Source organism: Cupressus sempervirens, chromosome 8 (assembly GCF_028749045.1).
Source record: "Cupressus sempervirens isolate cs-2001-9-10 chromosome 8, ASM2874904v1, whole genome shotgun sequence".
NCBI classification, from domain to species: Eukaryota; Viridiplantae; Streptophyta; class Pinopsida; order Cupressales; family Cupressaceae; genus Cupressus; species Cupressus sempervirens.
In genome coordinates this window covers 446,431,684-446,448,821 of record NC_143125.1, presented here as the reverse complement: position 1 = coordinate 446,448,821, position 17,138 = coordinate 446,431,684, and positions in this window count along the sequence as shown.

Sequence of the window (17,138 nt, the reverse complement as noted above, 5' to 3'; positions counted from 1 at the left end):
ACAAATTGAGGATGCCATTTTTACCTACAAAAGAAGCAAACATTAGTCCATAGAGTTAATAATGCATAGTAAAGACACACTAGCTACTCAAACAAAACTTGAGGTGAATTCTAAAATTTGGCTAAGTCTGAAATCCTGAAGCCTTGAAATTTTGCTAAGTCTAGATTTTTGAAGCCCTGAAATTTCTTAGAATCGTTACCTTATCTCAGGGAGGTTTGAAACCTATCTCAAAAGATTCATCACATTTATTAAAATATATCTTAAGTATAAGAAATTAATATACATCAACTTATATTTAAATGATATATTTTAAACCCCTTTTATGGCTACTCAGACAAAATTGGAGGTGAAAGGGCAACTTGGCAAGTGCACACAGTGCCTTGGGAGTGCAGTGGCACGGACATGCATGAGCGTTTGGTGGCGCTCACGTGACCCTTGGCGGTGTCATGCATGGCCTTTGGTGGCATGCACAATGCTACCCTTGGTGGCACGAGTGGCACTACCCTTGGTTGCACGTGCACACGACCCTTTGTGGCAGCACACACGCTACCCTTGGCAGTGTGCACATAGCTTTTGGGGGAGTGCACTGCCCTTGGTGGTGCACACATGTGACCTTTTGTGGTAGTGCACGTGCATCCCTTTGTGGCAGCATGCGCGCACTACCCTTGGTGGTGTGTGCATGCGACCTTTGGGGGCACGCACGCTCCACTTGGCAGTGCACACACACAGCCTTCGATAGAGTGCGTGATGCTTTTTTTTTTTTTTTTTTTTTTTTTTTTTGATTTCTTCGAATATTTGACTCTAAAATTCTAAGGTCTAATAAAACTCTTCTTCTCCCAACTCCCAAACTATGAGTTCAAGAGTCAAAAAAAGTAGGGGGTCCCCATTCCTCAATAGGAATGGGGTGTGTGTTATGGAGACCACAACAATCTACATCATTCAACTATGTCAAGAGAACTGATATGCTTGACTCACCCCCAAGAGTATATATAATGAAATCTTTATCAAAGATGGGATTGATAAGGGTGGGAGCTAATGCTATTGTTGCTTTGATTTTGTCAAAATTGGCTCTTCCTTCCTTTATCCAAGTGAAAACCATATTCTTCTTCAGCATAGTTGTAAGCGTTTGACCATGGTAGCAAGATTAGGAATGAACCTTCTTAAAAATTTGATTCTACCAAAGAAATTTATATCCCCTTCTTATGACTAGGAAGTGGAAGAGAAAGGATTTCTTTTATTATTTCTAGATCAATGCTAAAGCCATCCCTAGATACAATATGTCCTAGCAACTTTCATTAACTGGTGGAAAACACACACTTTCTTAGATTTAAGGACACCATATTCCCTGTACTTGGTGAACACCTGCCTCAAATGACCAAAGTGGTATGCCACACTCTTTAGATAGGCTGTTATGTCATCAAGGTAGACCAACACAAATTTCTCAAGCATGCTCTTGAAATCCATGTCCATTTATTTTTGGAAGGTAGTACCTGCATTGGTTAATCCAAAAGGTATCTTTCTATAGGCATAAGTACCCCATTTAGTAGTGAAGGTTGTCTTGTATCTATTAGACTCCTAGATTAACAATAGGTTATAACCCAAAATCCCATCTAGGAGGGAAATATTTTAGAGCCACTAACCTTGGATAAGCTTTTTTCAATGGAAGGGAGAGGATGGTTATCATTAGGAGAGGCCCTATTTAGGTCTCTAAAATCTAGACATAATCTAATTTCTCAACTCTTCTTTCTAATAGAAACAAGGTTGGCTACCCAAGAGGAATGCTTAATAGGAATAAATTATATTAGCCTTTATAAGCTTAGATAACTCCTTTCTCATCATAGGTTCAATCTTAGCATTGACTAGTCTTTTCTCTTTCCTAATAGGATTTGTATCACTATTTAAATCTATGGTATGTTGAAACAAAATTGGACCAAAACCTTTTAAATAATCATATGTCCATGCAAATACATCATTGAAATCTTGACATAAATGAAAAAAAAATTCTCATTCATCTTTAGAGTGTACCTTTCTCAAATTGAGAACCTTTCCATCAATAGTGGCAACTAGTATGCGATCATCTTTATTTGCAGATAGGTTCACACCCCTATTCCTTACTTGATCATCAATATTTAAATCACCTTCTAAATTGATTATACTCTTCAACAAATTATTGGAGATGAGGTTCATGATATGATCACCATATTGGCTTTGTAGCATGGACTACTTCTAATCAATGAATTGTGCTTCACTTTGCAAAAAGTTGATAATTTGCACATCAAAGTCAAACACTTGCTAAATAGGGTAAAAAAGGAGATTTGATAATGCTTATAACATTCACAACTATTCATTTATTATCTTTGAGATGATATGGAATAAGTAATAGAAATACTTAAAATTTGACAAGATAAGATACATATCTTGAAATAGTACCAATCTAGAAATACCTTTTTTTGGTGTTTGTGCATAGTTTCTAGAAAATTTGTAACTTGTTCTAAACTAGAAATGTTAAGGTAGAGAAAACCCATAAAAAATTTATCGTTATGAGGGAAATTCAACCTTAACCTAGTTGGTGGGGCACAATCTTACCCCAAAGCACAATTGTGCCCCCAAAAGTCAACCTTGACATGCATTGCTCTGATGAAACTTTGTTTCATAGATCTTCAAAGTTTTCCTAAAAGGGTATTAAAACTTATACTCTGATCTTCTAAAAAGCACTTGTATATATTTGAAAATGGGTCTTTGGGGTGGCTATATAGGGTTTTTCCTTAGTCAAACCTTCATTTTGGTGATTTCCACATCCATGAATATCCAAATATAATAGAATGTGTGTGAGTTGTATGTGTAATGTCAAGATCTATTCTACTAGATTGAAACCTTAGAATAAATATGTATGAGAAATAAATTCATAGACTTGAATAAGATAATAAAGCATACCAAGCCCACAAGGCTAAAGTACTCCTACCAAAATCATAATTCATAATTGCTACCCCATGATTGAATCTTTGAATACTTGCTTATTCATAATGGTGAATCAAGGAAGATTGGATCTTTGTTTCTCCAAATAGATGTTCACAAAAGTGTGTTCATAAAGTTCTTGATATCCACCATATCTTGATATTCTATACCATTTTCTTGCCATCTTTCATCTTCATACATTTGTCTTGCTATCTCTTGATTCTTGTTGTCTCCTTCTAGTTCTAGTTCTTCTCCCATTGTAAATAAATGCAAATGAGAGTCTTTATATAGAGGCTTCAATGTGAGACTCCTAGAGTAATGAGAGGACCTATAATTCAAATTTCACATTGAATTATATTCCAATAACAACAAACAACTAAGAAGGGAAAATAAATTAATCTCAAATCAAAACCCTTCCGCATTCGAATCTAAAAGCTTGACATTGATTTTGAGGCCCTCTGAGACTAAAATTTGAAAAGGGGGATCAAATCCCAAAGAAGGTTAGGGATGACCTCAAACTTGACCTAGGTCAATGCTGACCTTGACCCTTCCCTAGGTTTAGGTCAACCTAGTTGAACTTTCCCTAGGTTGATGTTGACCTAGGTGTCAAAATCCAACCAGATTAGAAAATAGAAGGTCTCGAGGATGCCTGAAAACATAGAAATGATATCAAAATAAAACTAAATGTTAGGGATAGGCACAAAATCATACAATAAGTATAGTGAATGATAAGAGTACCTATACCTAAGTCCTACCTAGAAAATAGATCCATAGAGGAGGGAAATTAAGGAGAATCTTTAGGATCCTAACCCTGATCTCACCTAGAATGAAGGAATCAAGTGTAGAATGAATCCTAAATGTAAATATATCATGATAAATTTACTAAAAGAGGGTACTAAACTTACTAAGATGGAAGTTCTTCTATCTAAATGTATGAGAAAAGGAGAATCTATGTTTACCATGAGTAAACTCTAAAAGAAACCCTAAGTTTAACTATAAATAATGAAAAGGAAGTGACACTTACTCATTCTTACTTTTTGTGTATTCAAAACAAGAAAGCAAGATGCCAAGGAGAGAAAAACTTTGAGTGACATACATGGAGCTGTTGAGATAGTGCCTAGCTATCAGATAGTCACTTCCTGAGGTAAGTTTGATGTTTTTTATTTCCATACTTTGAAAATTATTTGATTTTTGTAGACAAGGTCGACCCTGACCCTTAAAGTTTGACCTTGACCTAGTAATGTTTACCTTGATCGATGGAGGTTGACATAGATTGGAAATTTTTTATTCTTTTTAGGCTAAGGTCATCCTTGATGCAAGAAGGTCAAACCTAACCCAGAAAGCTTGATCTTAACCTAGGAAGGTTGACCTTGACACAAGAAGGTCAACCTTGGCCTAAGTGAGGTTAAACTTGACCTATTCAAGTTCAATTTTTAGATTTGACAATACAAAATAATGATATGTTATTTATTTGTGCTTACAAGACATGGTTCATCTCTGAGAGCATCCCTTTGGAGAGTTGATTGTTACTATCAGAGAGAGACTATTCAAGCTTGATGAGGATGATATAATGTATTGGGTAGCATTCCTACCATAGATCAGGCTACACTAACAAATGTTATCAGCTTTGATAGAGAGGTGGGATGAGGATACATGCTCCTTTCATCTTCCCTCGGGAGAGATCACAATGATAGTAAAGGATGTTTATAGGATCTTGTGGCTTCCAGTCTAAGTTGAGACCATTAGACCTAGAGCTTAGTGAGTCTATGAGGAGATCCTTGTAGACATGTACTTTTTCTTGGGACATATTTTATAGATGTGGACCCTAATCAAATCATGTCCTTCTATCATCCATACTGTCATGCCCTACACCTTTGGTATAGAGAGTGATGCTTGGTATAGCATCCATGGTTGTGTTACCAACTCCAAGGGTACCATATTTTTTGAAACCTCTTACTTATGTTAAATGGAGGATAGGGAGTGAAAGGACTATATTCTCATGGGTCATAACATGTTAGCTCAGTTATACCATGAGCTATGTCAGTTGGTGAGATACTAGAGAGAGCCCATCGACATGCACACTCTTACATATTTGGTTGTTTGAGAACTTTACATGTATACATCCATAGGGTATCCCAGTGATGATAGATTTGAGCACAAAAAGAGTCTTTTCTTATCCACTAAAGAATGCCTAGTAGTTTTGAGAGTATCTCTATACTACATTCTAAGTGTGGATGTGATATAGAAACCTTACTACTAGATAATAGAGTGGCTTGATATGTGATTCTAGATGAGATTCTCATAGTGGAAAAAGCTATTGGAGGGTCATTAGAATCATATAGTGTTTACATACTACTATTATTGAATAATGAGATAGTTTGGGATAGTATAGGGAATCCCTAGATCAATACCTTGCTATGTGCATCCAATCCAGTGTTATCAAAGACTCAACACCATATGCTAGCTATTGGTAGCAAATATAGAGGACAATGATGCTAATGATATAAAGGATATTAATGTACCATTAGATGTGACCTATTCATGAATGAGTTGAGATTACATCAATTACTAGACTCTATAGGGGTCCCACCCCATCATCCCCGAGGATTATCCTATAGGTGATCCTGGTGTTTTAGAGAGGACACACTAGGATAATGGTACAACATAGGAAGATGAGGATATTAGAGATGAAGAGTATAAAATATCCAAGGGAGATCCCATGGAGGAGGAGAGAGAGGAGGAGAGAGTAGAGGAAATTCCAATAGCTAGTGATATTGGTGTAGATGTACACATCTATCACATATCACCACTGAGGTCTTGATAGCCCGCACGTGCCTACATAGAGACACCACCAGTGAGGCCAAGAAAAAGTGAGCATGGAGAGTATGGTCACTCCATAACCCCACCACCCAGGCCTTTTAGTGACATCCAGGAGGGAGACCCAGGTATGAAATATGAGATATGATTAAATATATAATTTTATTTGGGAAAAAGGTATGAAATTGATAAATATAACTTTTTTTCTACAACTAGAGTAGAGAATTGGAGGAGTTTCGTATCTAAGGTTCTAAAGGATACATGCATATCCTATCAACTGCCAATGAGTGAGTGAGAGTCCTCTCTTGGCTATAGAGATCCTAGTAGGCATGTTGATATCTTTGTAGTTGTCCAACAAGAGTTAAGGACATCCAAAAAAAGGGAGGAGAAACTGATAGTTTAGCTACATAGTGCCCAAGAGTGCTCACATGGTATGAGCATATCAATGAGCCACATGTAGATACAAAGATCTGCATCTTCATGTTATAGGCCAAAGAGATTTGGTAGCCATCAACCATCAAAGAGCAATGATAAGCATAGTGATAGATAGGGTCATTGGCCACATATATATTAGAACTTGAATCATGTTTGAGTGAAAAAATTTCTTTACTAATTAATTCTATGTTTTATATAAAACTTAATAGAAAGAAAGAAGGTGCATACATATATTTAGTATGTAATTTTTCTAAAACTACATAATTTATAAAACAAAGTCTATAAGGAATATAAATGTAGGAAGAAAAGAAAGAATAAAATTAAGGATAATAACATTTAAGATACATAATATTAATAGGTTCCTTACAAAAAACACCATCCATGTCAGCAATTTTATAAGAACCTGAACCAAAGTCTTCAATAACAACAAAAGGTCCAAGCCAATTAGGGCTAAACTTTTCTTTTTCACTAGGTAAAGCATTCATATTTTGTTGTTTGTTCAATTATCCAATAATTGTATTTCTTCTATAGAGATTTATGATAAGCCTTTATATATTCTAATGCATGTATTTGTTGTTCATCCAACATCTCTAACTCTTGTAAGAATTGTTCTCAAAAAGTGTCTTTTTCAATTATCCTATAAAATAAAAAATTCAAAGAAGGTATTTCTAATTCCAAAGGTATAATAGCATCAATACCATAAATGAGATTGTAAGGAGAAGTACCTATGGTAGTACAAACACTCATCTTATAAGCCCATAAAGCATATGTTAATTGAGTATGCCAATCTTTCACATGCTTGTTAACTATTTTTCTTAGAATCTACTCAATAATTTTATTTGATGCTTCTGTGTGACCATTATATTGAGGATAATAAGGAGTTGAAAAATTATGTTGAATTCAATATTTCTCCAAGAATTTTGTGACTTCATTATTTTTAAAAGAAGTACCATTATACTAAATCTTGTTATGATATTATTAAGAATGAAATCAAAAATAATATCTGCAGTTGTTGAATGAAGAGGAACAACTTGAACCCACCTCATGAAATAATCTATAGTAGTTAGAATGTAAGTATGCCCTTGAGAAGAAGCTGGTGAGGATTTTCCAATAAGATCAAAACCCCAAATACTAAAAGACCATGGAGAAACTTGATTACAAAGCTCATGAGTAGGAGCATGAATCAAATTACTCTGTTGTTGACATTGAGGACATTTCTTAACAAATATAAGAGAATCTTGCTCAATCATTTGCCAATAATATCCCATTCTAAGTAATTTATGAACCAAAGATTATCCACCAAAATGCCTTCCATAAGAACCAAAATGAGCTTCTCCCAAACCTATCAAAATTTTAGTTCTATTGAGACATCTTAATAACAATCCTTCATAAGAGTGTTTGTAATGTGTAACTCCTAAAATGATGTAATGTGTTGCAAGCTTCCTAATACAATTATGCATGTTTTATGTTGCTGATTTAGGAAAAGAACCATCTTTCAAAAAATGAAAAATGTGGTAATGCCATTCTTCCAAATGCAAATCAAAACAATCAAAGGTAATATTTTTAGAAATTGTAGGGTTTTTAGGAGTTTGTATAGTAAATTGATATTTTTTAGCATTATTTTCAAGACACATCAAAGAAGTTGTGCTTTCCATAGCATCTGCATGCAATTATCTTTTCTAGGTAATATTTGAATCGTATAAGAAGAGAATTGTGAAAGCACATCAAGAGCCAAACCTCTTTATTGTGTCATTTTATCATTCCTATTTTGATAACCTCCTCTAATTTTTTTCAAAAATCAATTGTCAATCTCTATATATTTGTAACTATTTGATGTTAAGGGATGAAGTTTCTCTTAACCCACCTATAAGAACTTCATACTCTGCAATGTTATTGGTGCAAAGAAAAGTTAATTTGTATGATAAAGGGATTGTCTTTTTTTTAGGAGGTACTAAAATAATACCAAGACCAAAACTCATCATATATTTAGATCCATCAAAATACAATTCCCAAATATCATCTTGTTGAATAGCTAGAATATTATCATTAGGAAATTCCATAATAGTAGAGATGTATTTGAATGAGGACAAGGAGCTTCAAATAAATAATCCATTAGAGCTTTTCCTTTAATAGACTTTTGAGAAATGAAATTAAGATCAAATTTTGTAACATTACCCACTTTTCCAAATGGCTAGAGAGATCAACTCATGAGAAAAGATGTTTCAAAGGAACAAACTTGACAATCACACTGACTTCAACATTTAAGAGATAATGTCTAATTTTTTGACGTGCATAAACTATAGCTAGATATTGTCCTTCCAAATCTAGATTGTTGAAACAATTGATTAATTGTGTATTGTCTTTGATGTTACACAAATGTCATATCATTACCAGTCAGTGTATGTCGAGCTCACTCGGGTATTGAAGATAGTTTTCTATGTCTATCAAGCATTCTAGAGTTCTCCTAGTTAAGAAGTAAGCATCTACTGAGTTCACTCGGGTGCCAAAGAAAATTTTATAGAAGTTGAGTGTTGATCGAGCTCAATTGGTTAAAAAAAGAAATGTTGGATGGAACTAGTGTTAACTGAGCTCACTCAATTACCAAAGGAAATTTGTGTATATGAAGTGTTGACCAATTTCACTTGGTTAACATAGGAAAATCATTTCTCCATTAGTGTCTACTAAGTAGGGTCAACTAACAAAGGATTTTCTTGTTTTGATAGATTGAGTTCAATTGAATTATATGTTGGTTCTAGCTGACTAAAGATATGAATATTAATTATTCTAAGTTATATTCTTGCTGACTTGACAATATGAATGATATAAATATAAGGTCAAGTTGAGATTTAGAATGTGTGAAATGCATGAAAAATAATTGAATATTCTAAGAGGAAGCAAATCAGAAGGATAATAATAATATCCTTGTGGAGTTAAAAAGATGTATTTGATAAAAAAGGATCAATATAAGCTAGAATTGAGATCTATAATCAGCAATTCATTCGCATCTAAAATCAAGTCATCTCATTGTTACTCTCTAACCATTGTAGCAGTGATCTAAATATATTAATAGATTTGGCTTAACAACTATTTTTAAATCCTCTAACAACGTGACATTTCTATTGAATTGTCTAAAGATCTCTAACAAGACCATTCCTAATATGGTGATTAAATCCTTTAATAGTGTCATGCCTAAAAATTTGTTTTGTAACCTTTAATGGGGTTGGTTCCTAATAAGGCTCACTTCAAAAGAATGAAAATTAGTAACTAGCTGATTGTTTTTTCCCAAATTGGTTTTCCATGTTAAACCATGGTGTCAAATGTGTTCGTGCTATTTATTTTATGTGTTTGAAACTAAGTTAAATTAATGGTAATCATAGATAATTATTTTCATGTTAAGTATTTACCAAGAATCTTTTGTGTTTACCAAGTTACAACATTTTCTGTATGTTTGTAAGTTTTGTTTTTAACTAAGGGATCTAGGATTTATTTTTGTAGTAATTTATTGACCTCTCCTCTCTCAATTACTCCTCTTAAATTTCCAACAATCATTATCAAAGCTTTTGGTGCTTGCAGAGAAGGTTTCAAGGGCCTAAGATAAAGATGAGGATGTCTTATAGAAGACAGATTCCTAGGCTAAACTGAGAAAACTTTGCAACATGGAAAGGACTTATGAGGTTACATCTAGCATCTTAACATAATGATGATTAACATTGCATCTACTCTTAATTTTTCTATTTGATGAAGTAAAAGATTGTACAATAATTCATGAAATTTAGATCAAACTAAAATACATCCATGGAAGATATGACAATGTAAGAAGAGCTAAAGATAAAAGTCTCAAAGGATAATTTGATCAAATGAAAATGAGAGAAGATAAAAACATTACAAAATGTTTACAAAGAATCAAAGCAAGTGTGAGCACAATCAAAGCATCTAGAGGAGACATTAATGACAAAATAGTTTTAAGAAAGGTACATAAAACCCTTCTTCCTATCTGTGCAATTAGAGTGTCTACTATTCATGATGCAAGAGCATCCAAATGTATAAGGGCAATCCTATGTGACCCCAAAAAATATACCTAGAAATAGTTTTTGTTTCATGTGTTTTCATTTCTAGATACCCATTTGGGTAAATAAAGGTTCCAACTCTCGCAGTTCCACTATTAGTGTCCTAGGTTAGAGTTTTTAAGCACCTTGGGATACGTGTAAATGCTGGAAAAATAGGACTATTTAATTGAGCCATAATTATGGTGAGTTAGAATGTGCAAATTGGAGGGATTATTTTAAAATTAATTTAGAACATTCCAAAAAAAGAATTAGGTCAAAAGGCCCCACAATTAGAAAGTTATTGCAGTTTTTCAGTTTCTGGAGACCTCCTAAGAATGCTTCAAATTCAGGTTTGAGGTGCTAAATGACCTTGTACAGGGCCAAAAAATGGGGGATGTGTGAAGCTTATCCATAGGGCTATAGAGTACTCCAAAAGCTTTTCAAAAATGTAAACAATTCATCAATCAAACAATTCAAAAGTTATGCCTCTCAGAAGTTGTGCTACCATTTTTGAATTCTTCTAATTTTGTGCCAACTTCTAATGCAACTTTTGGAGCCTTCTATTTTGGTATTGGATGCCACCTAGCACTTTCTAGAATGTATTCCTAATCCTTAACCCTTTGGGGTCTATTTAAGAACATTTATGGCATTGTAAAAAGGCAGTTCAGAGTGGAGTTTGAGAGAAGGTACTGGGAGAAGAAATTATCTCCAGATTTATACTATTTTAAGCCCATAGGGCATGTTTTGGAGTCTATTTACTCTACACTAAGTGTATTGGCATATTTTCATAGTTAATAAAGTTTTACCTTTCCTGTTGTGTCCATTTTGTACTTAGGTTGTGTCTCCATTAAGTGGTATAAGAGCTAGTTTTCCTGAGTGTGTAGACAGAGCACCGACAGTGAGGTAGTTTGCACTAGGACTGTGTGGTTGTGGGCTTGAGTTAAGAAGATGCCTCCACAAAGAGAGTGTGGTAGAAGGGCTGGAGCTATTAATCCTAAAGAGGTTAGAGCCCTCCAAAGGTAGGTTCAAGCATTGCAGGAGGAGCTCCGTAGAGGAACAAATATTACCACAGGTGACGAAGAAGAAGAAATTGGACACAAAGGGGAAGTTCTAAATAAGGCAAAGAAGAGTAAGAAATCTAAAATTAGATGAGTTGATCAATTGGATCAATGAACTAGAGGAGTACTTTGAGTATGAGGATATCAGGGATCTAGATAGGGTTAAGTTTGCAAAGGCCATGCCAAAATTTGGTGGCAAGAGGTTCAATTGGAAAGAAATAGAAGAGTAAAGGAGAAGATCACAAGGTGGGATCACATGGTAGACAAACTAAAGAAGCAGTTTATTCCTATTGAATATGAGCTTGATTTGTTTAAGAAGATGCATGGGTTAAAGCAATTAGGAAAATCAGTCCAAGAATATATGAAGGAGTTTTACCAACTTTTGATTAGAGTAGGGCATGCAAAAGAAAATAAGGAGAAGGTTTCTCATTATATCAGTGGGTTGTGACCTAGCATCCAGGAGGAATCAAGTCTGGTAATAATGACCAGCATTAAAGAGGCATACCAATTTTCCCTACGAGTTGAAGAGAAGCTAAATAAAAGGTTTGAAGGGAGACAAAGAGGGCATGGTCAAGGAGGGAGGGGTACTGGCAAGAACCAGAGGAACAAAGGTTTCAATAGCTCTTGTGATCAAGACTTTGGAGATCAGAGAGGAATAGGTAGAGGACATGGAAAAGGTTTAGGAAGAGGAGGTTTTTGTGGTACCTATTTCCATTGTAATGAATAAGGTCATCATGCCTTTGAATGCCCTCAACGACAAGGAATGAAAGATAGGAGAGTTGAGGGTCAAGTTAGGGTTGCTCATGTGGATGAGGATACATAGTCATCACATTTAGAGGATGTAGAAAGAGGAGAGACTTTAGTAAATGAAAGGGTCCTACTAAGTGGTGAGATTGAACTAGGACAAAGGAGGAATCTATTTTGTACCAGGTGCAAGTGTGATGATAAATGTTGTGATGTGATCATTGATGGTGGTAGCACTAACAACTTGGTGTTAGAGGAGATGGATTCTAAGTTGAAGCTCAAGAGGGAGAAACACCCGGAGCCCTATCAGATTGCTTGGGTGAGGATGATCATAAGGTCCTAGTAAGTGAACAATGTTTAGTGAAGCTCAAAATTGGGAGTTACCATGATGAAGTTCTCTATGATATTATTCCAATGGATATTTTCCACCTATTGTTAGGAAGACCATGGCAGTTTGATAGGACACATACTCTCTAACAAAGGATGGAATTTGCCACAAACTGAAGCCCATGATAAAGGAAGGTGAAAAGGTATGCAGCAGTGCTAGGATCTATCTTGTTGATGGAAGAAGGTTTTTGGATGGCATGAAACATCAGTGTATGTGTTATGCTTTGATTCTTAGAAAAGATAAGGAAGGTAGTAGTGAAATACCACTCAAAGTTTCAGATTTATTAAGTGAATTTGGAGATATCATCTTTGATAATGTTCTAGAAGGATTGCCACTAGTAAGGCAAATTAGTCATCAGATAGATTTAATCCCTAGAGCTAGTTTTCCTAACAAGGCTACTCATAGGATGACTCCTATTGAAACTAAGGAGCTAAATAGATAGGTTCAAAAGCTATTGAGGAAGGGTTTGATTTGAGAGATCTTGAGTCCATGTGCATCACCTACAATACTGGCACCAAAGAAGGAGGAGAGTGGAGAATGTGTACAGACTCTCAAGGTATAAATAGGATAACCATCAAGTATCAGTTTCCTTCACCAAGAATGGATAATCTTATGGACTTCTTGAGTGGAGCTCAATACTTCACAAAGATAGATCTCAAGAGTGGCTAACACCAGATACAGATACCAAAAGGAGATGAGTGGAAAACTACCTTCAAGATTAAGGAGGGTCTTTATGAGTGGCTAGTCATGCCCTTTGGATTGATGAACGCCCCAAGCACCTTCATGCGACTTATGAATGAGGTACTTAAGAAGTTCTTGGAAAAAAAATTATTGTCTATTTGGATGATATTTTAATTTTCAGCAAGACTTTGGAAGAAAATTTATTGCATATTCATAGTGCCCTTAAAAGGTTGAGGGAAGAGAAACTGTTAATTAATCTAAAGAAGTGTAGCTTTGCTAAAAAAGAATTTGTCTACTTGGGGTTTGTTGTATCACCTGAAGGTCTCAAAATGGATCTAGAGAAGGTAAAAGCCATCTTGGAATGGCCTACTCCAAGGTTTTCTATTGAGGTAAGATCATTTCATGGTCTGGTTAGTTTTTACAGGAAGTTCATTAAGAATTTCAATGGCATATGTGCACCCCTAACTGACACAATAAGAGGGGATAGAAAAGAGTTCAAATGGACTGTGGAAACTGTGAGAAGTTTTGAATTGTTGAAGAAGAAGGTGATAGAAAAAACTATGTTGGCACTTCCTAATTTTAGTAAGGTGTTCTAGGTGGATTGTGATGCTAGTGGCAGTGTTATTGAGGCTATATTGAGCCAAGAAGATAAGCCTATTGCAGATTTTAGTGAAAAATTGAATGATGAAAAGAAGAAGTATTTTCTTTATGATCAAGAGTTCTATTCAATAGTTTAGGCCTTAAAGAAACGGAGTCGTTATTTATTGCCAAAGGAATTTTATTTATATACTGATCACCAATCATTACAGTACCTAAATAGCCAAGGTAAATTGAACCAGAGGCATATGAAGTGGGTAGAGTTCTCACAAAGGTATACATTTCTGTTGAAGTATAGAAGTGAAAAGTCTAATAGGGTTGCAGATGCATTGAGTAGGAGGCAGTTGTTGCTTACAGTAATGCAGGTTGAAGTATTTGGGTTTGATGAACTCAAGAATCTATACCCTAAAGATCCTAATTTTTTTGAAGCATGGAAAGCTTGTAAAAAACTTGTTGTTGTAGACAGAACCAAGTGGCTGGACTATTTGATTCAGGATGGTATTTTGTTCAAGGGGGTAGTCAATTGTGCATTCCAAGGAGTTCCATGAAGGAAAATCTGATTAAGGAGAAACATAGTGGAGGGATGGTAGGACATTTTGATTGAGATAAGACCATTGCCATTCTTAGAGAACATTATTTTTGGCCTCAAATGTCATAGGATGTGAAGAAGTTAGTACAGAGTTGTTAGGTTTGTCAAGTGGCCAAGGGATTTAGTCACAATACTGGACTATATCAGCCATTGCCTATTCCATCAAAGCCATGGGAGGACATAAGTATGGATTTTATTCTTGGATTTCCAAGGACACAAAAGGGTAATGAATCAGTATTTGTGGTGTTTAATAGGTTCTCTAAAATGGCACATTTCATTCCATGCCACAAAACTCATGATGTCGTCCATATTGCAGACTTTTTTCTCAGAAAGGTGTTGAGACTACATTGTCTCCCAAGGAGTATAGTTTCTGATAGCCATTGCCTATTCCATCAAAGCCATGGGAGGACATAAGTATGGATTTTGTTCTTGGATTTCCAAGGACACAAAGGGGTAATGAATCAGTATTTGTGGTGTTTGATAGGTTCTCCAAAATGGCACATTTCATTCCATGCCACAAAACTCATGATGTCGTCCATATTGTAGACTTGTTTTTTCAGAGAGGTGTTGAGACTACATGGTCTCCCAAGGAGTATAGTTTCTAATAGAGCTACTAAATTTGTGGGGTATTACTGGAGAACATTGTGGAAGAAGTTGAGAATGGACTTGAAGTTCAGTTCTACACATCACCCGCAGACTGACGGATAGATTGAAGTGGTAAATAGAAGTCTGGGCAATTTGTTGAGATTTTTAGTTGGGGATAAGCCCAATAGATGGGATTTAATTCTACCACAAGTGAAATTTTCTTATAATAACTCTATAAATAGGAGTACTGGTAGATCACCATTCCAAATTGTATATGGAAGTAACCTAAGGACTATACCAGAATTGAGGAAGATGGAGCAAGGGGAGAGGACAACTGATGAAGCAGAAGAATTTACTGAACATATCAAGCATCTACATGAGGAGGTCTAAGAACACATTACCAAGATGAATCAACAGTATAAAGCTAGAGTTGATCAAAGGAGAAGACATAAGGAGTTCCAAGTAGGGGATCTAGTCATGGTACACTTAAGAAAATAAAGATTTCTAGTAGGTACTTACAACAAGCTGAAGATGAAGAAATTTGGCCCCTACAAAATTCTAAAGAAACATGATTCAAGAAATGCATATGAGGTGGAGTTGCTAGATGGAATTCACATTTTTTCTATCTTCAACATTGCAGACTTAACAGAGTATCATGATGATGGTATAGATGAGGAGTTGATGTTGGAGCCATGTCCAATTCCTACTTCTAAGAAGGAGGAGATAGAAGAGATTCTGGATAGTCGTGTGGGCAGGAGTACCACAAATAGGAAGCATGAAGAGTACCTAGTTAAGTGGAAAGGACAGTCGATAGAGGACACAACTTGGATATTAGTAGCTGAGGTTTCCCATTTGAGTTTTCCTCTACCATCCATAAAGTGACAGGGTCACTTTTCAATCTACCCTGGGTGTCTAATGCAAGAGCATCCAAAGGTATAAGGGAAATCCTGTGTCACCCAAAAAAAAAAATAACTAGGCATTTTTTCTATTTCATGTGTTTTCATTTCTAGATACCCATTTGGGTCAAATAAAGGTTCCAACTCTCACAATTCCACTATTAGTGCCCTAGGTTAGAGTTTTTAAGCACCTTGGGATATGTGTAAATGCTAAAAAAATAGGACTATGTAATTGAGCCATAATTATGGTGAGTTAGAAGGTTTAGATTGGAGGGATGATTTTAATTGTAATTTAGAACATTCCAAAAAAAGAATCAGGTCAAAAGGCCCCATGGTTAGAAAGTTATTGCAGTTTTTTGATTTTTGGAGATCTCCTAAGAGTGCTTCAAAGTCAATTTTGAGGTGCTAAATGACCTTGTATGGGGCCAAAAAATGGGATATGAGTGAAGCTTGTCCATAGGGATATAGATAACACTAAGATATTTCTAAAAATGTAAATGGTTTATCAATTGGAGCTACGGTTCAAAAGTTATGCCTCTCAAAAGTTCAGCTACCATTTCTGGATTCTTCTAATTTTGCACCAACTTTTAATGCGACTTCTAGAGCCTTTTATTTTGGTGGTAGATGCCAACTAGCACTTTCTAGAATGTATTCCTAATCCTTAACCCTTTGGGGTCTATTTAAGAATATTTTTGGCATTGTAAAAAGGCAGTTTAGAGTGGAGTTTGAGAGAAGGTATTAGAAGAAGAAATTATCTCTAGATTTATACTATTGTAAGCCCATAGGGCATGTTTTGGAGTCTGTTTACTCTGCACTAAGTCTATTGACATATTTTCATAGTTAATAAAGTTTTCCCTTTCCTATTGTATCCATTCTATACTTGGGTTGTGTCTCCATCAATTCAAGAGACAAGATATGATCCAAATAGCAATATAACTTTGGATGATCTAGTTGGAAGATTGACTAACTATGTTCCTAGCTCCAAAGGTATTGAGTTTGCATTTGAAGCCAAACTCTCACTCAAGAAAAGGAGTAATAAATTAAAGGCCAATCAATTAGGAAGTGAAGAAGAAGAAGAAGAAAATTCTAGCAGTGATCTTGAAGTTGTTGAAACCCTACTTGCAAAGAAATATTCTGAAGGCAGAGGAAAGTACAAAGGTAAGATTCCTCTAATGTATTTTTCTTGTGAAGAAGTTGGTCACATTGCTACAAGGTGCCCAAATAGAGAAAACAAGGATGACAAGAAGAACAACAAGTACAAAGGCAAGAAAGAATTCAAAAATTACAAGGACTACAAGGCCAAAAGTAAGAAATCTTGATTTATGAGTAAATATTATGATAATAGTG